The sequence below is a fragment of the Convolutriloba macropyga genome, chromosome 5 (assembly GCF_964194025.1).
Source record: "Convolutriloba macropyga chromosome 5, txConMacr16.3, whole genome shotgun sequence".
Lineage (NCBI taxonomy): Eukaryota > Metazoa > Xenacoelomorpha > Acoela > Convolutidae > Convolutriloba > Convolutriloba macropyga.
Window position 1 is genome coordinate 35343310 of NC_134472.1, and position 26670 is coordinate 35369979.

At 39.6% G+C, this 26670-nt stretch overlaps 2 protein-coding genes across 2 annotated transcripts in view; both read left to right on the forward strand.

The window, feature by feature from the left end:
- The window catches only part of LOC142339356 (trypsin-like), an 81512-nt gene that overhangs the window by 8987 nt on the left and 45855 nt on the right, over positions 1-26670 (forward strand). The gene's annotated exons all lie outside the window — the stretch shown is intronic.
- The window catches only part of LOC142339355 (uncharacterized), a 243356-nt gene continuing 226021 nt past the window's right edge, over positions 9336-26670 (forward strand). The window contains exon 1 of the mRNA XM_075389352.1: positions 9336-9348. The gene's annotated coding sequence lies outside the window, so the exon portion shown is untranslated. The remainder of the gene's footprint in view (positions 9349-26670) is intronic.

The following is a 26670-nucleotide window of genomic DNA, read 5'->3' on the forward strand; positions in this document are numbered from 1 at the left end:
GTACTCAAATGATCCAAATTTCAAAGAAAAACCACACTTCCTGAAATTCTGTAAAAAAATTTTACCATCTGGACACAGAAATTCCAGCTGTCCTGATAAAAGACAACCAACGCCACTTGAAAATCCCAATTTTCATAAGAAAATCTTTAATCAAGCAATGAAAGGTAATCAAAACCTTCCAAACAAACCACCAAGTAGAAACGGTTCACCATAACCAAGACCCTCCAAATCTCAGAAAAAAACCCACTTATAACACTAATAACACATATTCAAATATTTCTGGACCAAATCCACCTCACTAAAATAGAGATGGAAATCCATTGAGAGGACCCGATAAAAGAGATGGACAACCATTCTCACGCAATCGACTTCGCAATATACGAAACTACATTAACCCACTCTTAGACCAAGAATAAACAGCCAACACAATGTCTAACACAGAAAATACAGAAACACAAAACGTCTCAGAAGAACAACTTCTAGAACAACAATTCAATGATTTACTCTTAGAATTGAGTCAAGATACCCAGGACAAATTTTATTTTGTCAAGAAGAATGTAACATTCTCACAGAAGAAAACATTCTTTCTACATCGTGTAAGAGTAATATTTGGGTATTACATTAATAATATACACACAACAAACAACTGATCATACAAAAAAGTTCCCCACCACACCTCTATAATAGATATAGTTATTATAGTTAATTATAGTTTCTCAATAATGGATATTAGCAATATTGAATATCCTTACTAATCTTTCATCCAAATTCTGATACAAAACCCCAGGAAATTTACTTCTGATTAGATACACTTAATGTACTAAATAATGGTACTTGGAAAGAAATTAAAAAATATCACAAATTACAATTGAAAGCATCAACATTTGTTCTCCCAGCAGCAAATAAATCTACACTTCAATCAAGTGGCACAGTAAAATTTACCCTCTATCCAGATGTAACAGAAAATAGAACTCTCGGGAACACTGCTTTTACACTGATTTTTCAGGTCTCAAATACAAAATTCAACATTCTAGTGACACCATTCCTAGAGAAATACGTTGAATCAATAAAATGTTCGTCTCAAACACTAGAGATAAAACATGACTATGATACAAAGTTTTTGAAAATTTACGACTCCTCAACAAAATCACATCCATACTATTCAGTGTTATTGCCTGTTATTGGTGATCACTCACTATATTTCCAACACTATGAGCAGAGAATCTTAACTTATTCCCTAACGGCAAATGAATACAAAAATAAACATGCAAACAGGACTATTATCTAAAAGTCTGATTTTTCATTTATACCACTTTGTAAAAATATGTCTTTCTCAATAGCGAATATTAGCAATCTTGAAAATCCTTACCAATCGTTTATCCAAATTCTGATGATACAAAACCCCTTGAATCACCCACTAAGACTTGTAAAAGGATTAACTGGATATGCACAACAAGATGTTTCACTCGTTGATCTACACACAACGAAATGCCGCATCAATGAACTCACAGAATTCATGGAACCCTTAAAAGCAACAGCGGTTTTTAAGAAATAGCGAGCAACTAACATCCCTCTCCAGTTACAAGAACGAATATAACTCTTACTCGACATCCTAGCACAGTTTGATATTATTGCACTTGTAAACACAGATTCCCTCACCGCGGGAAACTCATTTTTTAATCCAGTAATTATGCTTAAGGAAGGAGAGTCACTTAAAATTGTCCTAGATGCTCGCCAATTAACCACAATAAGTGACGAAAAAAATGCAGTTGGCCAATAGAGCCAATCCAAATAGTACTCACCCGTATTAAAAGACCGGTTTTCTCTAATCACGACATGAATAGCTTATATAACCCGATGCCGCTAGATAGACCATCACAGCGACTCACAAATTTGTGGACAACAATACCGTTTTAAAAATCTGTTTTATGGTATCTCCATCAACCCGGCAGCTTTTTCCATTTTCTTGAGTGGCATCTTGAAACCAATAATCCGAAAAAAAAACAAATTTTTACATATCTTGATGATCTTTTCATCCAAGATTCTACAACAGACACACAATTGAGCAATATCACAACATTCTAAAAAATGAAAACCTTATATCCGCTCCCGACAAGTTTTTTTTCAAAGAATCAATTGAATTTTTGGGACACCAGAACAGTCACATACATCCACTGAAATCCAAAAAAGATGGATTTTTAAAATTACTACCAACAAAAATTAAAATGGAGATCAAAAATTATAATGGTTTCTCGTTTTCAATTCAAATTATATCTATAATCTACAAGTCATTTGGAGACCCTTTTATATCCAACTCCGTGATACAACAGATTTCAAATGGACCTCAGAATTACCACAAACGTTTGATAGAAAAAAAAAGAAACTTATAGATGGCACAGTTCGCCTCGCAATTCTTAACTCAGAAAAGTCTTTTCATATCCTATGCGATGCTACCAACTATGCATTGGAGCTGCAATTCCCCCAAAAAAATCAATTTGGGAAAATGGAATTAGTCTCAGCAAACTCTCGCTCATTCTCCACCACAGAACTCAGACTTCCAACCATTCTTCGCCAATGTTCAGCAATAATCTCTGCACTTTCGGAATATTAATTCCTCATTCATGGCTCACAACGCCCTATTATTCTGTAATCTGATCACAAACCAATTCTTTTTTGTTCACATAAAATAACCAGACAAACGACAAAGTTTATAAATTTCAACTAATTCTAATGAAATTCCCAAACTTACACACAGTTTGGGCAGAAGGTAAAAACCTTTCATTTCCCGATTTATTAAATCGTTCTTTTACGGCAACAACAAAAGACGAACACCGTCTTCGAACAGGTGAGATCCCCGATCCCATTAAATTCTTTATGACACATAATCAGCGCACTCAACCGATAGAGTGCCATTAGGCTGTGTCAAAATAATATATTAGCACAAAAACTACAGACACTACTGTAGAATCACCACACTTTCCGATATACATAAAAATCAGAGATAATTACTTTAAAGTATAGCTAGAGAAGGATACCTATCTCCCTGTTTGGTATCACGAAATCAAAACTAAGTCACTGCCTTTAGAACGTATTCAGCATAAGTCAAATCTTTAAGCAAAATCATCCGCAGTTGTGCAACACACTGATGTCCCTCTGAACACTAATAAAACAGAACCATTCACACCGTCTATTCAAATGCAAACTACGCAGAGTTAAAAAATGGCATTAAATGTTCACCCCCAGCAGTGGATGATTGCAACAAGATGTTTCACTCGTTGATCTACACACAACGAAATGCCGCATCAATGAACTCAGAATTCATGGAACCCTTAAAAGCAACAGCCGTTTTTAAGAAATAGCGAGCAACTAACATCCCTCTCCAGTTACAAGAACGAGTATAACTCTTACTCGACATCTTAGCACAGTTTGATATTATTGCACTTGTAAACACAGATTCCCTCACCGCGGGAAACTCATTTTTTAATCCAGTAATTATGCTTAAGGAAGGAGAGTCACTTAAAATTGTCCTAGATGCTCGCCAATTAACCACAATAAGTGACGAAAAAAATGCAGTTGGCCAATAGAGCCAATCCAAATAGTACTCACCCGTATTAAAAGACCGGTTTTCTCTAATCACGACATGAATAGCTTATATAACCCGATGCCGCTAGATAGACCATCACAGCGACTCACAAATTTGTGGACAACAATACCGTTTTAAAAATCTGTTTCATGCTATCTCCATCGACCCGGCAGCTTTTTCCATTTTCTTGAGTGGCATCTTGAAACCAATAATCCGAAAAAAAACAAATTTTTACATATCTTGATGATCTTTTCATCCAAGATTCTACAACAGACACACAATTGAGCAATATCACAACATTCTAAAAAATGAAAACCTTATATCCGCTCCCGACAAGTTTTTTTTTCAAAGAATCAATTGAATTTTTGGGACACCAGAACAGTCACATACATCCACTGAAATCCAAAAAAGATGGATTTTTAAAATTACTACCAACAAAAATTATATTGGGTTTCTCGTTTTCAATTCAAACTATATCTATAATCTACAAGTCATTTGGAGACCCTTTTATATCCAACTCCGTGATACAACAGATTTCAAATGGACCTCAGAATTACCACAAACGTTTGATAGAGTAAAAAAGAAACTTATAGATGGCACAGTTCGCCTCGCAATTCTTAACTCAGAGAAGGCTTTTCATATCCTATGCGATGCTTCCAACTATGCATTGGAGCTGCACTTCCCCAAAAAAAATCAATTTGGGAAAATGGAATTAGTCTCAGCAAACTCTCGCTCATTCTCCACCACAGAACTCAGACTTCCAACCATTCTTCGCCAATGTTCAGCAATAATCTCTGCACTTTCGGAATATTAATTCCTCATTCATGGCTCACAACGCCCTTTTATTCTGTAATCTGATCACAAACCAATTCTTTTTTTGTTCACATAAAATAACCAGACAAACGACAGAGTTTATAAATTTCACTAATTCTAATGAAATTCCCAAACTTACACACAGTTTGGGCAGAAGGTAAAAACCTTTCATTTCCCGATTTATTAAATCGTTCTTTTACGGCAACAACAAAAGACGAACACCGTCTTCGAACAGGTGAGATCCCCGATCCCATTAAATTCTTTATGACACATAATCAGCGCACTCAACCGATAGAGTGCCATTAGGCTGCGTCAAAAGATTATATTAGCACAAAAACTACAGACACTACTGTAGAATCACCACACTTTCCGATATACTTAAAAATCAGAGATAATTACTTTAAAGTATAGCTAGAGAATGATACCTATCTCCCTGTTTGGTATCACGAATTCAAAACTAAGTCACTGCCTTTAGAAAGTATTCAGCATAAGTCAAATCTTTAAGCAAAATCATCCGCAGTTGTGCAACACACTGATGTCCCTCTGAACACTAATAAAACAGAACCATTCACACCGTCTATTCAAATGCAAACTACGCAGAGTTAAAAAATGGCATTATATGTTCACTCCCAGCAGTGGATGATTGCAACAAGATGTTTCACTCCTTGATCTACAAACAACAAAATGCCGCATCAATGAACTCACAGAATTCATGGAACCCTTGAAAGCAACAGCAGTTTTTAAGAAATAGCCAGCAACTAACATTCCTCTCCAGTTACAAGAACGAGTATAACTCTTCTCGACATCCTAGCACAGTTTGATATTATTGCACTTGTAAACACAGATTCCCTCACCGCGGGAAACTCATTTTTTAATCCAGTAATTATGCTTAAGGAAGGAGAGTCACTTAAAATTGTCCTAGATGCTCGCCAATTAACCACAATAAGTGACGAAAAAAATGCAATTGGCCAATAGAGCCAATCCAAATAGTACTCACCCGTATTAAAAGACCGGTTTTCTCTAATCACGACATGAATAGCTTATATAACCCGATGCCGCTAGATAGACCATCACAGCGACTCACAAATTTGTGGAAAACAATACCGTTTTAAAAATCTGTTTTGTGGTATCTCCATCGACCCGGCAGCTTTTTCCATTTTCTTGAGTGGCATCTTGAAACCAATAATCCGAAAAAAAAACAAGTTTTTACATATCTTGATGATCTTTTCATCCAAGATTCTACAACAGACACACAATTGAGCAATATCACAACATTCTAAAAAATGAAAACCTTAAATCCGCTCCCGACAAGTTTTTTTTCAAAGAATCAATTGAATTTTTGGGACACCAGAACAGTCACATACATCCACTGAAATCAAAAAAGATAGATTTTTAAAATTACTACCAACAAAAATTAAAATGGAGATCAAAAATTATATTGGGTTTCTCGTTTTCAATTCAAATTATATCTATAATCTACAAGTCATTTGGAGACCCTTTTATATCCAACTCCGTGATACAACAGATTTCAAATGGACCTCAGAATTACCACAAACGTTTGATAGAGTAAAAAAGAAACCTATAGATGGCACAGTTCGCCTCGCAATTCTTAACTCAGAAAAGTCTTTTTATATCCTATGCGATGCTTCCAACTATGCATTGGAGCTGCACTTCCCCAAAAAAAATCAATTTGGGAAAATGGAATTAGTCTCAGCAAACTCTCGCTCATTCTCCACCACAGAACTCAGACTTCCAACCATTCTTCGCCAATGTTCAGCAATAATCTCTGCACTTTCGGAATATTAATTCCTCATTCATGGCTCACAACGCCCTATTATTCTGTAATCTGATCACAAACCAATTCTTTTTTTGTTCACATAAAATAACCAGACAAACGACAGAGTTTATAAATTTCAACTAATTCTAATGAAATTCCCAAACTTACACAGTTTGGGCAGAAGGTAAAAACCTTTCATTTCCCGATTTATTAAATCGTTCTTTTACGGCAACAACAAAAGACGAACACCGTCTTCGAACAGGTGAGATCCCCGATCCCATTAAATTCTTTATGACACATAATCAGCGCACTCAACCGATAGAGTGCCATTAGGCTGCGTCAAAAGATTATATTAGCACAAAAACTACAGACACTACTGTAGAATCACCACACTTTCCGATATACTTAAAAATCAGAGATAATTACTTTAAAGTATAGCTAGAGAAGGATACCTATCTCCCTGTTTGGTATCACGAATTCAAAACTAAGTCACTGCCTTTAGAACGTATTCAGCATAAGTCGAATCTTTAAGCAAAATCATCCGCAGTTGTGCAACACACTGATGTCCCTCTGAACACTAATAAAACAGAACCATTCACACCGTCTATTCAAATGCAAACTACGCAGAGTTAAAAAATGGCATTAATTGTTCACTCCCAGCAGTGGATGATTGCATACCCTAGTCTCCAGAAATCTATAATTAATTCTATAAACAGAGATAAACGATACACTTCTCTATGAAACACTACAACAAGATCCTGTTATCAAACAACTCCTACTTTGGAGGAAATATAAACCCCCCACACCCCTTAACTAACAATCTGAGCAAACAGTGGATTATCACACTATTATCGACGTTTCCCGGATTTTAACATAAACGAACCTCATCATATTTTATATTACACACAAGAAACTAAATCACCAAAAATCTGTTTACCAGTCCCTTTTTATTAACAGTATTTCATATTGCACATTCGCACGACATTTCAGGGCGTCCGGCCGTGGAAAAACATATGATGCAATAACAAAAAACTAATAATATCCAAATATTAAAACCTGGATAGCAATACTTACTCTCACTTCTTTTAGTAGTATTTTATACTGCACATTCTCACCATCTCTCAGGTCACCCCGGCCGCGAAAAAACACACGGTACAATCACAGAAAATTACTATTTTCCAAATACTCATACATGGATTGCAATACTTACACAAGATTGCTTGAACTGCCAAACAAGCAAATTCATGCCAAACCTTCTCATGGCTCCACAACAACCATTTCTAGAATTTTCACCATACTTCAGTCACCGTATTTCAATGGCCACAAAGGATACAATCTCTCCGTCTCCGGATGGAAGTTCTTATATCTATGTTATCGTAGACGCCTTCACACATTATGCTGCTCTCCACCCTTCCCCCAAAAACGATACAGCGAATGCACTCACTGTATTATTTGACCACTGGATCGTTGAATTTGGAATACCCGACATTTCAGTAACACATCTTTACACATCTTTGCCGCACATATAATGTACAATTAAACCACGCACGCCATACGCACCCTGGTCAAACGGACTTGTGGAGAATAGTAATAGCCAATTAAACACGTTTCTCCGCACAGTTTTAAGTTCACATTACAACACATGGTCGCAAAAAAGGCAAACATTTTCTTTTGCATTCAATTCACAAATTAGAACGAATATGAATTTATCACCATATGAACATGTATTCGGCCAGAGGCCTAACAAACCAATAATGTTCAGTCTATCTTCCATTACAGATAGCTTTGGTAATAGTAAAACTTCATCAAATTCTCCATGTAATTCTTTCCCAAACATACAGAAAATGACCATCTCGGTCATCTCCCACAAATTAAGAATTTACAATAAGGAGCCTTTGCACACTGGTTTCTAAATCGTGAAAAGATACACTCAGAAGTTTATTATGAAGTTCACAATAATGCAAACCAAAATAAACGTTTACGCACGTTCATAAGTCGCCGTTTCGGATCGGCACAACCTCTCAAGTTTAATTCTTATGTTTCAATTGTAAATAAATCTCCACAAGTCGGAACACCGAAAAAACAATCCAACCACAAAAAACTGGACTTTATAAAATAATTGGTATTCCCACATTAGTCACATATAAATTAGAGGCTCTCTTAGGTGAACAAATAAACCGCCATCAAAGTAGTATTGTACCATACTACCCTAAAGAACTTTTCGTTCAAGAGCAATGGAGAAATACTTTTCGGACAATTCCTTGTTACAACTTCATCCCAAAAAATCGACTTCTACTGAGTCGAAATATGTCTCGTTTAGTCTAAACAAACCAGAGATACCATCAAATAATGAAATCCAACCACCACCTTGTAGTCCCCCCAATACCCGAATGTAACCCGGAAAACTACAATACAAGAGACACTCGTCTTAGACAAAAACCGACAAAAAATTATAGAGTGTTCATACCTCAGTCGAAAATTTTGGCTTCAAGAAGAGCACACTCCTAAAACATACACACACCACTATTCTAATACGTAAACTTACTTTTCTAGCATTAGTTAGCCGAACACAAATTAGAATAATACACTAAATACCTAGTAAACACAAATCCACTAAAGATACAATTCCCTTGTTCTCTTATACGAGAGGGATATTTAGGATAGTTCATTCACCCCTCTCCCCCTTATACAATTACTTTTACTGGGAAAAATATTAAAGCTCGTTAGTATAGTAAACAAAGCACACGGACTATCTATTCAACTGCTACCCCAGCAGAACCACAAAAACCCCTCCATCAGGAAATGAAAGGAAGGGAATTACAAGCCCTTCCCCACAATAATAAAAGATACTAAATAAACTAAAAATTGAAATAACAACCGACCCACAGCTCGGTCCGGGAAGAAATCCCCAATCTCACTAATTTTCCGAGATATGATTCGGTAAGTTTTTTTCTCCCCCGAAAAAAAGTCCTGGTCAGGCTAAATCGGATCGTCTTAAATCTTTTTACAGACCACCTCTCATGCAACTTAGTTGTCTCTCTTTTTCTCTTCTTTCTTGAATCAAAAACTCACAAGCCTACACTCTCTCAACTTCTCTCAAATTCTTCTACTAAATTCTCTTCTTTCAATCTTTCATTCTCTTTTTAACTAAGAAAAGTGTTAAAACTTATTAAATCTCATCTACACTCTTTCTTCTTTCAAAATTTCTTCTCTCACAGCACAGTTCTTAATCTTCTTTTTAAACAGTTTTAACAGCAAAAAAAACCAGCTCTCAGAAGCATCAACCAAACCTGCTCACAGTAGCTACCACTTCAACACAATCTTCAAACTTTCAGTCTCACAGTACTGAAAGTTCAGCTAGATCTAAGTCCAAAAGCCAGATATGCACCTTACTTCACAGCACAACACCGTACGTTGATACCTTTAGATGTATCCAGAAGTTTAAACCTCAACAAATCCGTTTTCTAGATATTTTCTATAACTTGGATTGTTGCGGCTGCTCAAGAATCTCAGCGGAACCGATATATCACAGCCTGGTTCTCGAGTTTTACGCCAGCCTGGTTCTTCAGTGGGTTCGATTGACTAACGATCTCACAGAAATAATTAGTCGCTCGGACGTATAAAAGGACTGTAACTTTAATTTTGTTGATTGAAGTTAAGAAAATCCTTAGTGATAATCTATGTTCAATCTCGTGCTGAAGTTTGTAAGGCTTCAGCCAGTAGCTAGTAATGTTGCTAACTTCTCGTTAAGTAAGCTCAATTAACTTATAACCCGCAAGATCTTAAGATCTAGCAAAACTTAACAAAAAGACTAAAGTTGTTAAAGAATCAAATTTTAGTCAATATGAGAGCCAACTGCTCTTGGTAACAGTTTCTAATGGTTCTAAATACAATACGGTTTCACTAATCAAACAATTGGGTAAAAGTAAATATTCAAATATTTATCATTTATAACATCATTGGTACTTAATCAAGAAAATGATTTAGGTCATTATTTACATAGTAAATGTCAAATTACTGCAAAATTTACTTTTGTTGACATAAGCACGGATGGTTATTACGCAGCACTAAATGACTCCAATGTACGGTATTTGACCTTTAATGGTCATCTAAAGTATCATAAAATAAACAACTTAAGAAATTTAACAATAAATAACAAAATATCAAAAAATTCCAATTTTGCACCATATAAGTGCTAATAGCCACACTTGTGGGTCTGATGCAATAACTTTCGTTAGGTCCATGAGTAGCTTAGAGGTAACCTTAACCCTCTGCCATAACGTCGGGTTGCTCGGGTTTTGCCTTCCCAAAATCGGGGGGGTGGACAAATTTTCGGTCCCAACTTAATTTTTCAGTTTTGACCATTTTTGAGTTTTGACAAATTTCAAATTTTTTCAGTTTCAAAAGTTATGTCTTGCTATCTGATGGTTTTTCTAGCTCATTTGAAGTGGCGCCAACATCGCCGGCCCTGTTTTCGATCTCGGAAACACCATCGTAGGATACTGGCGCTAACTTCACGACTGGCCGGTTTAGCTCTCCATGTGCCATTTTGACTCTCGCTGATCTCACAACTCCGTCGTTGCCAGTAAAGATCTCAATGATTCGTCCAAGCTTGTATTCACAGCGTTTCACAGAATCATCTACTAGCCACACTAACTCGTCTTCTTTCAGGTTTCGCACATGTTCTTTTGACCACTTCGATCTCTGGTTCCATTGTGGAAGATATTCACGAGTCCATCTTTTCCAGATCATGTCGGCATATGCTTGAGCCGTTCTGAATGATTTTCTCAGGTCGTGGTAGCGTTCACTGGATGGCATGAATGGTGCACTCGCGCTCTCTCGTCCTAGCAAGAAATGATTAGGTGTGAGTGCTGTCAAACCTTCAGGGTCGTCACTTACTGCTGTCAGTGGTCTTGCGTTGAGAGTCTGCTCTACAAGACACATTGTTGTACTGAGTACCTCGTCGGTGAGGCTTCTGTTGTCCAAGATTGCAATCATGACCTTCTTGCAAATTTGAACCAGTCTTTCCCAGATTCCACCAAAGTGAGGAGCTCCGGGAGGGTTGAATTTCCAAACAATCCTTTTCTGTGCTAAGTCACTCTCAATCTTAGCTTTGTCCCACTCGTTCATGAATGCTTTCAGCTCATTGGCTGCTCCAACAAAGTTTGTTCCGTTGTCACTGATGATGGTATTCGGGTAGCCACGTCTTGCAATGAATCTTGTCACCGCAGCTAGACATGACTCGGTGTCCAATGACTGTGCAACTTCGATGTGTACTGCTCTCGTTGTCAGGCAAGTAAAGAGACAGCACCATCTCTTCACGGTACGTCGTAGGAACTTAACTTCGAAGGTTCCGAAGTAGTCGACTCCGGTATGGGTGAATGGGAACACATGTTCATCAAGTCGTTCTCTGGGCAGATCCGCCATCGGTGGTTGAATTGGGTTGGCGTTTCTGTGTCTGCATTTGATACATCTTGACTTGATTTTTCTTAATGCATTTCTCAGCCCGATGATCCAGTATTCTTGTTGGAGCATGTTTCTCACGTACTTTGTGCCCTCATGTAGGTTGTCTCGATGCGCTCTCTCCAACAGAAGTTGTACAACTGGATGTTTTGCGGTTAATAATATTGGATGTTTTGCATTGTAATCAAGGTTTGAATGCTTCAGTCGACCTTTAACTCTAATTGTTCCATCTTCCTCTATGAAGGGTGACAATTTGGCAATGTTTAATGTTTTGGAGATTTCTTTGCTGTTCGCTATAGATTTCGAAACATTCGGGAAGCTTTCGTTTTGAACAAATCGAAACTGTATTTGCTCTGCGTGATGAATTTCGTCTGCTTTGAGGATACCTTTCTGCTTTGTCCTGAACCTCATGCAGTAGGCAATGAAGTTTCTAATTCGGTTGAAGGAACTGTATCGTCTCCAGTCAAATATTTGGTCTAGTTTTGTTTCCGTTGCTACAGTACTCATAACCTGCTCAGGCTCGAGTTCATTCACTTGGCACCACAGCTTTGGCCACTTTTTCTTCATCTGCCTGGAGCCATGCCGGCCCGTTTAGCCATACGGACTCCTTGAGGCCTTCGATGGACATTCCTCTGGTTCCGATGTTGGCAGGGTTTTCGACACCTTTGACGAGTCTCCATTGATCCATCGATGAATTTTCCAATATTTCCGCTGCTCTGTTCGCAACGAATACTTGTTGTTTCTTGTGCGCTGCCTGTAGCCACTGTAGCACTGTTGATGAGTCGGTCCAATGATAGATTTTGTCAATTTTGACATCATGTTCATTGAGTATCTGCTCTCTGAGACGAACTCCATAGACTGCGGCTTGAAGTTCTAATTTCGGTACCGTCATATGTCTGATGGGCGCCACACAACATTTGCCTATTACATATGTCAGTTTTAGCGTTGCTTCATCTTGCAGATATGCCACAATGCACATTGCTTCTCTCAACTCGTCGGTCGAATGATGAGTCGGTCCAATGATAGATTTTGTCAATTTTGACATCATGTTCATTGAGTATCTGCTTTCTGAGACGAACTCCATAGACTGCGGCTTGAAGTTCTAATTTCGGTACCGTCATATGTCTGATGGGTGCCACACGACATTTCCCTATTACATGTGTCAGTTATAGCGTTGCTTCATCTTGCAGATATACCACAATGCACATTGTTTCCTCTGATGCATCTGTAAAGATGTGTAGTCTCAAGTTTGTGCATCCGTTTTCAAAATAAAGTCGATTTATTGACATTGTCCTTATTTCTCTCAACTCAGAGCACCAATCACTGAACAGTTTTGAGTGTTCTGCTCACAACTCTTTGTCCCATGCTTGTCCCATTGCTGCCCAGATGCTTTTGAGTAGAAACCGCATTCGTATGGTGATTGGTGAACATATCCCAAGTGGGTCGAACACTGCTGAGACAAAGGATAGGACAATTCTCTGAGTTATTTTTGCTGGAACTTCTTGCTCAGTTCCACGACAGACTATGAGACTGTCTGTGTCCACATTCCAGTTTAGTCCTAGGATTGAGGATGATTGTGGTTCTGCTTCGAAAGTTTTCACAACTTTCTTTGATCTGTCTGTCTCTGGAATGTGTGACTTGACTTCTTCGTCACTTGTTATCCATTTCGTCAAATTGAATCCACCTTTGATGAAGATGTCTCTGACTTTCTGATAAATTTCAATCGCTTCTTGAGGTGTTCTGACTGACTTGAGGAAGTCGTCCATGTAGAAGTTTCGCTGGACAGCTTTGACAAGATTTTCGTCGTTGACTGCATTATCTTTCGCCACTTGGTGCAAGGCATAATTTGCACAAGTCGGCCAGCTTTTCGCCCCAAAAACGTGTCGTGTGTACTCGTAGATTTCAATTCTCCGCTCTGGATCTTCTCTCCAGAGGAATCGTAAACATCGGCTGTCATCCTTTGGGACAGCTACTTGGAGAAACATTGCTTCTATATCGGCTGATAAGGCTATTTGGTGTTCTCGGAAGCGAAATATGATTCCGATCAAACTCTGCAGCAGGTCTGGCCCAGGTAGAAGTTTGTCGTTTAGGGCTACACCTTGATACTTTGCTGCTGCGTTGCACACTCTTCTGACTTTTTCGGGTTTGTTCGGGTTTATGACGGGATGATGTGGTAAATACCATTGCAGTTTGTCTTCGGTTTCATTCAGTTCAGCTTGATCTACTTTCCGAACGTATCCGGCGTTGATATCTTTGTCGATGGTTTCTTGGTAGCGCTTCTTTAGCGCCTCGTCTTTCTGTAGGCGTCGTTCTAAGGACTTGAGTTGCCCCATTGCAGAGTAGAAGTTGTTTGGTAACTTCACTTCGTCCTCTCGCCACCGAAGTCCAACTTCGTATCTTTCACCATTGAATTGCGTTGTTTGCTCCAACGTCTTGATTGCTTTTTGTTCCTCTTTCGAATGACCGGTGACATCGCAGTTTGAAGCGTAGGACTCGATATCCCACCACTTACGCAACTGGTTTGCTAATTTGTCATCTGCAATTGATGTTGCTGTGGTCGCAAGAGTTGCTGCTTGCTTCGCTGGTAGGGGTCCACTTAAAGCCCAACCAATCTTTGATTTCACTGCCCATGGTGCAGCTTTGTCTTCTGACTTTTTGAATTCAAAAGGGTGATGAATGTCGTAGCAATCTTGTTCAAGAATCACTTGAACATCGTTTAGATTGTAGCTCTGATCTGGTAAATTCCTCAAATGTGGGTAACGGTCTTTCAAATCTTGCAGTTCCACAATATGGTCTCCCAATTTCAGTTTCTTGTGCACATAGAATTGCACTGTTGTCAGTGGTCGAGCGAGACTTCTCATGCGCTGAAACAGCTATCGGCACTATTTCAGTCTTGACATCTTGTGAGCCATGGATCCCTGCTACTGATAGAGATGCTTTTTGGCCTTGGAGTTGGAGTTTTGACACCACTGATTTGTCCACAAATGAGATTGAGGATCCCGAATCACACATTGCTAGTACATTTAGGCTTAAGTCTCTGTTTGTCAGCTTGATTCGTACCACTGGAAGTCCTCCTTGGGTGATGTTAGTTGCTACTGCCGTTGTAGCATCTGAGACATTCTTTGTAGTTTCCTGCTTCGGTAGTTCACTGTGCAAAAGCCTGTTGTGTTGTCTTCCACAGCTGGGTACACTGCATGTCCTGCTTTTGCAGTCCTTCGACATGTGGCCTGGTTTCAAACAATTGAAACACAGTCGGAACTTCTGGACATGCTCTCGTCGTTCATTTACTTTCAGTGATTTGAACTTTTCACACGTCCAAATCGGATGTTGTCCGTCTTTGAAGGGACATTCAAAATTCTTGGGTTTGCTTGACTCTTCAGCGTTTGAAGCAAAGGTACTCGTCTTCGGTTTATCACGGCTTTGAAATTTGTTTCTGTCAAACGACGAGTTTGTCTGTGCTAACAAGTTCTCATGAATTGCAGCTTTGGAGTCAAGCCACTCCTTGAAAATAATCAAGTTATCTCTCAGTAGTCGACGATCTTGCATATACTGCAACCACTGTTCTCTCAGTTGCGGAGAAAGTTTTCTCGTTGTTGAACTTAGCCCTGCTTCTGCTTCTAGATCTGATGTGTATCCAAGTTGAGTCAAGGTGTTCACCACATTTGTAACCACATTTGCGAATTTAACATTGCTCGTAGAATCGTCATGCCGAACTGCAGGATGAGTATGTCTTTTCTTGAATTGCGCGTTGGCTATGAAATCTGATCTGCCGTACTTCTCACAGAGTATATCCCAAGCGTGATAGTATGATTGCGAGCTGAATCCCATTCCCGATATTGCTGCCTTTGCTTGACCCGTGAGACTGGTCTTGAGGTATTGCATCTTTTCTGTATCGCTGATCGGCTTTTGATGAACAACAACATCAAAAAGACCTGACCACTCTGGCCACTCCAGTGGGTCTCCTGAAAACTCAGTCAGTTTTAGTTTTGGCAAGCCACTGGCACCACTGCTTGGTACTGGTTGGTAGATTACGTGGGGAGTGGTGTGATTCATTGTGCTCCTGTTTCTGCTCTCGGCAGACCTGTTCCGAAAGTTGTTAATGGGACTCTGACTCCTGTTTCTGTCTCGAACTGCTGACGTTCGCTGCTGCTGAAACGTCGTCCTTGTCAACGGTGGTGCTGGTGGGTCCGTTACTCTAATTGGTTTACGAACTTCTGGTTTCTTGAGAATGCTCGGTTCAGCCAGTTGCGTTGAAAAAAGCCTTTTGCCTGGTTGGAACAGCGGGGTAGTTTTCGGGTAGGTGCTGAAACGTTTGTCAGCTCTGTCCTTGGTGACATTCGTTGGAGGGTCGATAACAACATTTGGAGAGAGTGGCCGTTGAGGGACAGACTGTTCAGCCCCTGCTTCTGCCCACCTTGCTGTCCTTTCTTGATTTCGTTTTGATCCAACACTTTCTATCTCATCTGCCACTGATCCGGATGCTCTTGAGCTTCCTTTGGTCAGCTCAAGTTTCATACGTCTTTTTTCTTCTTCTTCCTCTGCTTTCTTTCTTTCGTTTTCGAGGGCTCGCTCATGCTGTCGAAAACGCAGTTCGTCTTCTTGCTGTTGCGTCCTCAGACGTAACTGTTGTTCTTGTTGCTGTTGTTGTAACTCAATTCTTGTTCTCGTCGCTGTTGTTGTTGTTGCTGTTGCAAACATAACTCTTCTTGCTGGCGACGAAGTTCTAATTCTTCACGCTCTTGCTCTAACTCCAACTGGCGCTCTCGCAGTTGTTGCTCTGTTTCTTTCTTTGCTTTTAAGTGTTCGAGCTCCATTTCTTCGATCTGTTGCCTTTTTGATGATCGTGAGTTGGCGATACTGGGTTGTTTTCCGCTTCCATGTGTAGCAGAATGCTTGGAAGAGACCTCGTTGTTCTCCTCGTTGTTTTCTATTGCTCCATTACCTGTATCAATTACATTTTCGTCGTTTGGGTCTTTGTCACCAGCCGATGTAGTTGACACTAACGATGTTTGGTTTCCACAATCCTTGCTGAGCCTGTACTGTTTGATCAGGTCTTGGTAGTGACTCCTAGCATTACTGAAATTCGTAAACCCATGGTGACAAGCTTCTGTCTTCGCTATTCGAAGAGCTTCTGCACAAAATTCATCTAGCTTTTCTAATAACCGTTCCGCCTGATCACACAGTATCTGTTTTTCGGATTCGCTTAAATTTTCTGCTTTCAATTTCTCTTCGAGTTCTAACAAATCGTTCGCGATTGGAACATAATCTCCCAATAATTTGTACTCTCTCAGTGTATCTTTCCGGTAGTCGACGAATATTGCGCGACAATCTTCAATGCCTCGGAGATCTGGTACTTTGTCAACTACCCATCGCAAGACCTTCCTCTTTTCTTCTAACATACGCTTGGTGTCATTGTCAAAGCTTTCAAAATACTTTTGTTTTAATAGTAACCTCTGCTGTTGTCGGTTGTCTTCCAAGTTGTCGTATGTCTCGAAGAAACATCGAGAAGCACCTTCGGCCGTCATTGTTTTGCTTTGTGTCATGAAGCCTTCTAGCTCGTTGAGGTATCTGGAGAAGGACTTGAGTAGATCAACTTGCTCTTTCTCTAACGTCTTGAGTTGACCACTCGCCTTCCAATCAGCTGTCTTCCAGTGTCTGTTGGGACTTTTGCTGGCCATCGTTGCAGATTGTGTTTTGGTCCACCAGGTTGAATCGAAGATTCGTTGTTGTTCGTGCTACTGCTGTTGTTGTCCGGGTCGGCGGACCAAATGTTGCGGCTGCTCAAGAATCTCAGCGGAGCCGATATATCACAGCCTGGTTCTCGAGTTTTACGCCGGCCTGGTTCTTCACTGGGTTCGATTGACTAACGATCTCACAGAAATAATTAATCGCTCGGACGTATTAAAGGACTGTAACTTTAATTTTGTTGATTGAAGTTAAGAAAATCCTTAGTGATAATCTATGTTCAATCTCGGGCTGAAGTTTGTAAGGCTTCAGCCAGTAGCTAGTAATGTTGCTAACTTCTCGTTAAATAAGCTCAATTAACTTATAACCCGCAAGATCTTAAGATCTAGCAAAACTTAACAAAAAGACTAAAGTTGTTAAAGAATCAAATTTTAGTCAATATGAGAGCCAACTGCTCTTGGTAACAGTTTCTAATGGTTCTAAATACAATACGGTTTCACTAATCAAACAATTGGGTTAAAGTAAATATTCAAATATTTATCATTTATAACATCATTGGTACTTGTCTCTGATTGGTTAATCAAGAAAATGATTTAGGTCATTATTTACATAGTAAATGTCAAATTACTGCAATATTTACTTTTGTTGACATAAACACGGATGGTTATTACGCAGCACTAAATGACTCCAATGTACGGTATTTGACCTTTAATGGTCATCTAAAGTATCATAAAATAAACAACTTAAGAAATTTAACAATAAATAACAAAATATCAAAAAATTCCAATTTTGCACCATATAAGTGCTAATAGCCACACTTGTGGGTCTGATGCAATAACTTTCGTTAGGTCCATGAGTAGCTTAGAGGTAACCTTAACCGTCTGCCATAACGTCGGGTTGCTCGGGTTTTGCCTTCCCAAAATCGGGGGGTTGACAAATTTTCGGTCCCAACTTGTAAAAAGTTTCAGTTTTGACCATTTTTGAGTTTTGACAAATTTCAAGTTTTTTCAGTTTCAAATGTTATGTCTTGCTATCTGATGGCTTTTCTAGCTCATTTGAAGTGGCGCCAACATGGATCACACATTATATTCACAGACTTGTTGTGAATGTGTTTTTTTATCTTAGAGACATTAATAACAATCACATAGCTCTCTTCTATCTTCCAATCTTTCCACCACAAGCAACACCTAAAATATCTGAACTTCTCTACACATATATTGTATACACTAATAATCTCGACAGTGTCCACGCCTCTTACGATCTTAAAATTATAAAAGAACTTCTTTAAATGGATGAACGATACCAGCAACTCGCAAAACACCAGCTCACAAAGTGAACCCGTATATCCACATGTTATCTTTTCGATCGCTAGGAAAGACTATACAATCACAGAATTGTTAACTGATTTCTCCGCCGATTTTTAGATCTCATCTATCAACACAATGTCATCCCAGCAGAATCACCCTTCGCAGCAATCCGAGGTAGTATACCTATTTAAATTTACTAAAAATTGTTTTTCCATCTTTTGGTCAAAACAAATTATTCTGATAATTGCCACACTTTGGGCCAGAAATTAAAATCACAATTGCGTCTTCTATTCAACAACCCAACACTAACCCAAGTGCTCCCCTAGTCTCAGAATCACCGAGTTGCTCATACAGTGAAGCGACCAAACAATGCAGCCCCAAAAAATAATCATTTAAAATCTTTAAAAAACACGAAGAAACCGAAGAACACCCCTACTGAGTCGTTATTACTACTAAATCTGCAGATAGACCTCGTCCTGCTGGACACTCCCCCACTTTACACCGCAATCAGTAATCCCATATCCACCAATCAAAGTCAAGCGCAAATACACCAAGCGCAAGCACAACAGCAAATACAACAATTAAGCACACAGACTTTATTGCCGCACTGAGGTTTCATTTCAAACGGAACACTGAAACCACCAACCATTATACCTGCTCCACCACAAGCACCACAACTTGAACGGAGTAATTATTCAAACACACCACAATTCTCCACTCAAACAAATAACCTTGAAAACACAAATAAAACCAGCAGATCTGAATTTCCACAGCTAATTCACCCTGTTTCAAATATAGACGATACACCACAAGATATTAGTCTTATCTCAGACAATTCTGTCTCTGACTTACTTAGCTCCCAATTCTCTTCACGTACTGCATCACAAATTGCGAGTGACCCTTTTAATCCGCCACAAGGACCACTAAATAATATTGAACGCTTACTCTCACAAGCTCACTGGAATTATTCATTTAAAATAGTCAACTCATCTCCCTCATTTCAAAGCTCACTACTACTCAGTTTTCAAGTTACACCACCTATAATCACACTTAGTTCAAACTCACCTACATCAGACCCAGATCAACACTCTCGCCATTGTATTGGAAAACAACCCAATACTACCAGGACTTATCCAACTCTACCACTAAAACTTGACCAAAATTTGTTGTTCCGCCAGCTGCAATTTTCGGAGATCATAATAACGGTGAACAACTACATAATTTAGCAAAAACAGCAAATCTCTAAAATTTAAAAGACTGCTCCAGTACAAAAACACAATGTATTTGAACAAGGCAAATTAATTTTTCACCCACAAGCCGCTGCTCCACCTATTTGTTGTGTAAAGACAAACTCATCACCTTTTATCTGCCACAAAATACACTATACATTTGCCAGGTACACGAAAAACACAGCAGGGTGTTTTCTATTCTACGATCCTCGCTCTGGACTTTCTTATGCGTGTCCATTACAAATCTAATTCTCTTATTGGTTAATTTATTTGTTTCAAACTCACTCCCAATAAAAACATTACACAGAAGTAGATAATCACAAATTCTCCACCCCTAAATTAGGAGTCCAACATTTAGTAGTCTCACATTATGATTGTTCCCCACAGCATATCAAAAATATGCAGTTTTACAAGCTCAATAAAATTGGCGAATGTATGATCAAACCGGCAGACTTTCAAATTATTCCTACCCAAGTTTCAATCTTGTCACAAATTTGAACAATTCAAGTACGCGCTTACACCATACATGATATACTCAGCGACAAAGAAAAATTTTGCCACAAAATCTCACAATCTAAAAGAGGCTTCAGGTTTGATCACGATAATTGGTGTGTTACCAATATGGAAAGAACTTTCTTTCCCACGGAAATTGAAGCTTGTAAAGAACTTGCACGCTTTGGTCTCATAAGTGAAATTCCCTATGACCCACAGATAATCCGATTTGATGTACTCAACGATCCAAGCTGGCAAGCTTATATTGAATCCAAACAAGACCGTTTTCAAATCAATCGCTATAGACTTTTCGTTTTCCAACACGGAAACATGGTTTATAATCAATGGGACCATGAATGAATCCGTAATGCCACCGATAATCCATGTTTTCTTGATTTGATAATCCAATTTGACGTACTCGACTATCAACGCTGGTAAGCTAATATTCAAGCCAAAATTGCCGTTTTTAACTCGATCGCTATAGACCTTTCGTTTTCCAACACGGAAGCATGGTTTGTAATCAATGGGACCATGAATGAATCCGTAATGCCACCGATAATTCCTCGTCTATTTGTTCTGAGAAAATCCTGAACACGAAAATCATGTCATCCAAGCATTAGGATGTTCACTCCAATTAACTAACATGATGCTGAGTTCTGACGTTAAATCAGAAAGTATCTATTACGGCAAAACACGCACTAAATGCGGTCTAGAAGGAGGTTACTGCCCTCCAAATCACGCTATTAAAGCAACAGTTATTTGGGAACCAACATTCACAGTCGTACCTTTGACGTTGTTAGATCATATGCACGCATGATTAATTTTCAAAAACGCTATTTTACTAAAACATTCGAGAATAATGAAAGTAATTCTGGTCACAAACACAACGCAAGCATGTATTCTAGTTGTTTTTGAAAACATCTTTTTTGACGAATCGGCACTTTCCTTCTTCGAGGTTCTCACAAGTCCTATTCACAAATGTAACGAAGACCGCCCAGATTATGCTACACAGTACCAGGATATTTTTGATCAATATCAAGAGGGTTTTAATTTTGTCACAAGCAAAGCATCAGTCGAATTTAAAGATGTACACTTAACTATTCCCAATGGAGCACCTTCTCTCATACCATATATTGAAGCAGATATCCTCTATGGATATTTTATTCCACAAGAATCACCTGTGTACCATAAGTTGGAACAATTTGAACTTTTAAGAAAACAAAATAGGTACACCCAAATGTACAGATAGAAGCTAAACTCGATTATATAATTAGCCGAGTCTTACTGGTGATGGACAACACAAGTCTGTCTATTTAAAAAATACACTGTGATTTCGATCGCGATCTTAAACAAGCCGCATTTGTTCTTCTAACACAAAAGTTTCCATTTGTAGGTTATGTCATCACGGGACAGCGAAACACATTAGCTACACTTAAAAGCTCAAAATTATTTTCACTCTTTCAAAGGAATCTTGTTTCATCACCCTTTTATGTATTAGAAAACCAAAGTTTTGAAAAAATTCCCATACTCTACCAAAAACAAACTACAATTTGTAGACCAAGTAACACGTAGGACCTTTCCCTTGTCTATTAAAGCACCATGTATATCAAATAATTTTGTTCAGCAAATTTAAATAGACGCGGAGAGCGATGAATCATACCGCCTAACGCCTTACACAATTAAAGCTCGAATTCCCGTCAGAGTTTTCACGCCTGACGAAGTTGAAAACCGTTTCACGCACGCGGACTTTACTGCACAACAACTTGCCATATATAGTCAATGCGATTGGACTAACTCCATTGATCGAAAGAAGTTTAACCAATTAGCAGATGACGCCGCCAAGAAACTTGAAGTAGCGGAAGCAATAAAATTTGCAGATCTTGCAAAACAAGCACTATTATAAGCACAATTCTCACAATTACAAAGCCAATACAACAACTATTTTAACTAACTCTTTATTAACTGAAAAGAAATTATACTTCGGCGTCTCGATTAGCGTGACCTAATCAACGGCAACTATTTAAAAGAATCCCTCATAGGTCCTTTTGGATGTCCTTGGTACGTATTGAAACAGCCATAATTTGGACTGTTTTTATTTTTTACAGTGCTACTTAGACTTTTTCGTAGCAAATTTAACGCATATAATTTTAATTTACTCTTAGGCCTTAGTATCACATTAGCTAAAATCATCACCTATGGATTTTTTGGAGTATTCTCACAAACAATCTTCCATGTATTACAATCTGACTCAACACAATATAAACCACCATAACCTAAGAAAAGACGGAAACACTCGGTTGATAGTTGCACTCCGCATTCTCAAACTGAATTGAATATCTTACACAGAAAGTTTGACTGTTTCCATAAAACTTTTCATCTCCTGTAAACAATAAATCAAACAAGCACAGAGCATCTACTATCCCCACCTCAATTTACCAATGCTATGAAGTACCGGTGGAATCACATAGGAAACATGATTTCCAATCACTACATTCGCACACTTTTTACCCTAATAAACGCAAGCGCTCGCGTTGCATTTCACTTCCAAAAGACTCTTTCGAGGACGAACCTGTTTATCAGGAAGTCACGGAAGAACTCATCCTAAACCTCCCTAGTACTTGTATCTAACACTCTTTCTTGTTTTAGCGACTCCACAGCAGTCACTACCACAGCACAGGAAGGAGGTTCACCAATTCCTCCAAATGTTGACCCACAGCGTATGACCTCATCATGCTGGAGGTCGATGACATATTGCCCTCACCACTCACACCATTGGTGCTGTGCTACCCCATCCAGTGCCAGAGCCTGTTTGCGAGATGCAAACACCGGCCATCTTCACAATGACCCAATCTTCGCCACAACCATAGTCTCTGGATACGGCAAATTGTGCACGGGTTAACCCACTGTCTTCACCTGCCACTTTCTCATCTTCTTCAGGTGAACTTTACCTGTATATCAAGACTGACGCGAGCACACCCATTGTACCCGTCTGACCGTCAAGCTCGTCTCAGGAGCTGCTCCTTCAAGGAGATCAACCGGTGCCGCAGCCAGCTACAGCCTTTGGAACGATAACTCACACACAGTTCTCGACATTAAAGCCGCCACACCAACCTCCGAATGTCTCCTTTTGGGCTGATGAGGTAAGTACAGCGGAGCAGTCAGGCAGCTCTACGCCTGAAACTGTCGTCCCTAATTGGGAGTATTCTCGTAGGATTCGTTGATCTCGACCACGATCACAACCGCTGGTGTATCCACTACCAGCAATGCCTACCCCTTTCAGACAACGCCCACTTATACCATCATCCATATATGGGCCCACAATTCCAACACTACGACCTCAACCAACTTTCCCTCAGTCTCCTTCTTAAGATCGACCGACATCCACGGACAACAATCAATGTACGGACCTTCTCAACGAAGACGCCTTAGGGGTACGGCACATAGGATTCACGGTACGGACCTACCATCACCACGGTGACCTACCATCACCACGGTGACATCACCACGGTACGGACCTACCATCCCTCCTCTACAACCGCAATCAATTTTCCCACAACCTCCTCTCATCGACAGACCCACGTCGACGGACAATTATCCATGCACCGACACTTCACCCAGAAGACGCCACAGAGCCACAACACACGAGATCTTCCCCATGAGCTCATCTCCAATTCAGGCTTCACAATCGCCTACTCGACACACTGCAAGCAGCCCACGAGGCCCACAGCCCTCATCCTCTCGAGGACAAGATACATGAAATCGTTTTGCCCCCACACCAGGGATTCGAAACAGAGCGCCGGGACCTAGCTTCCGGTTTAACCAATTCACCAATCCGCTAGGCATCGACACAGTTCACGGTGTCCATGTTCCCGAGAGAATAAACTACACATCTACGCCGCCGCAACACACTCTAAAACCAACAGCTAGTTCTTGTTCCCTTGCACAGCTGGAGAACGAGTACGACCAGGAAGGCCGAGACAAAGAACTTCCCTATAATGTCTCCATTTCCCGATTAGTCCCCGCTTCACGGAACGTTTTTGGCATCTGTCAAAGTACTTCTTTACCCTGGCAGATCGCCCGAATGATTACTTAAACAAATTTTTTACACTAGATATCGCTCCCTATCGTATTTACCAAAAATACTACACCTTTTATTAAAGTTTGGTTTTTTACATCCAACACAGATGGATGTGAACAACCAAACTCACAAAGTGAATCGAACGAAGATGCTCCACACAATTAACAATTATTTGTTAGTCCAGCATCACTTTCATAGGACAAACCCTCTTATCCACAAGAATTCGCGTCTTCAGCATGCAAACACTAAATTAACTTCGCCCTAATATATGAACTATAGTAATATAAATCAGCCCAATTATTGCGAATGAACACTCAGAAACTTCGATCCCATCAAGAACTACTTCCTGTTTTCGCCGCTCTTCGCGAAGATAAGTCGTCCAATACTTTGCCCAAATCGAGTATGTCCAATGTGTAGAGGGAGCGGCTACGAAGTGCATGTACGGGCACAACTTCAACCTCCTATACAGGGACTGGATGGCAGACAAATTGCACAATCGAGAATCATCAACAGAGGAGGCACAGATCCTCAACCATCTTCTCGCGTTGCAGCCGCACTGCAACGTCGACCTCTTCCCTCGTGCCCTTGCAGCTTGTCTGGCATGAGATCAGGAATTCCTCGAATTGTTCAGGGATCCTGACAACTGGGCCCCTGATTTCGAATTCAAGTTCAGAACGTAGGCCACAGTCCTACAACTTCGGGCACACTGTCCCACAATAAAAACTCACTGATCATAAAAATTTACTTATAACTCTTATTTTTTCTTTTGTTTCTATTTCTCTTTCTTTGTTTACTCTATTTATTTTATTTGTTCCTTTCTTCTTTGCCACAATTGAAGATTAGTATCAATTCTTTTCTTCTTCCCGCCGGTCGGGGCTCACTAAGCAGCCATTAAATTTAACTCGCAAATTTAATAAGGAAAGTAGCTCACACAGTAGCTAAATTGGTGGATTTTCACCAGAAGGTAAGCTGGTAAATCCGACTGTGGAGATAAACCGAAATTCCCTTGTACAAACCAGATAGAGACTACAGACTACAAGCGATCATCCAACTGGGAACAAATCCTCACTACATGACAATGAGAGCAGCTGGGTACTCTAACAGGACTGACATTACTGGCCAGCATACCCGGTAACTGGCACCCTCACTGGTTCTACAATCAGACGAACCACTCACTGACGACACTAGTCTCTACTTCACTGACAGGGAGTCCTGACGGCACAAGCCACAACTCCACTTCTACGAGAACACTACTCTTCACTCAGCCAAACAACGAGGATGACAAATCCAGCATAATTATAAAACAGTTCACAAATTCAGATTTAAAACTCTTAACCCCGGATGGATGTAGCAGTAGAAATACTGGATGTACACCGCCATCCAATCAGAGACTGAGAAGACACTATTCTCTTTTATATAGAGAGAACTCCATTAACTAGAGTCAGTCTTTCAGAGTAGTTGCACGATGTGTATACCTCTGACTCCGGTGTTAACTCTTTTACACTTCGTTATAATTAAAGTATACCTTCAGGGTTCTACAGAGTGGGTTAGTCTGAGAGATATACGTAAGCCTACTTCGCGCGCAGAAATAAGTAGCCCTAGCTCTTTATACTTTAAAACTGTAAAAAGAGCCCACAACGGGTCTGCATTAACTGGTGCGACCAGTGAGTTAACAAACTCTAACCGTAAAAAGAACTCACACAAAACACCTATTCTCTCTAGCGAAAAAACTTAGAGATCTCTCAACCCTAACAAAAAAAATCACTAAATTAAAACATAGATATTAACAAAACAAGCCGTGACACTGACCAAACTTCCTCCAATTCAGAAACACACACTGTGAGAGTGTGCAAAACGGTGAGAACTGTTATTTCTTGGGAAGGCCCTGAAATTCGAAAAATTTATTCAGTGGTGCTATGGTAGGCAGTAGGGTCTCGGATGTGGTGTGTTCGATTAGTTAAAGAATTATTTTTCCAAATCTACAGGTGAGTTTGATAGAAAAATATATAATTATACAACAAAACTTATGTGGTAAAGTATAATTTCATGGGTGAAACATAAATAATTAAAAGACCCAAAAAGTTGAACAATTTTTTTTTCACGGTTCTTACTGTAGACTGCTGCATTGTTATTACAAGAGTGTGTGTATGTCTTTGTGTGCGTGAGAGTGCGTATGTGTGTGTGTGTTTGTGTGCTTGTGTGTGCGAGTGTGTGCGTATGTGCGGGCGTGACGGGAGTGCGTG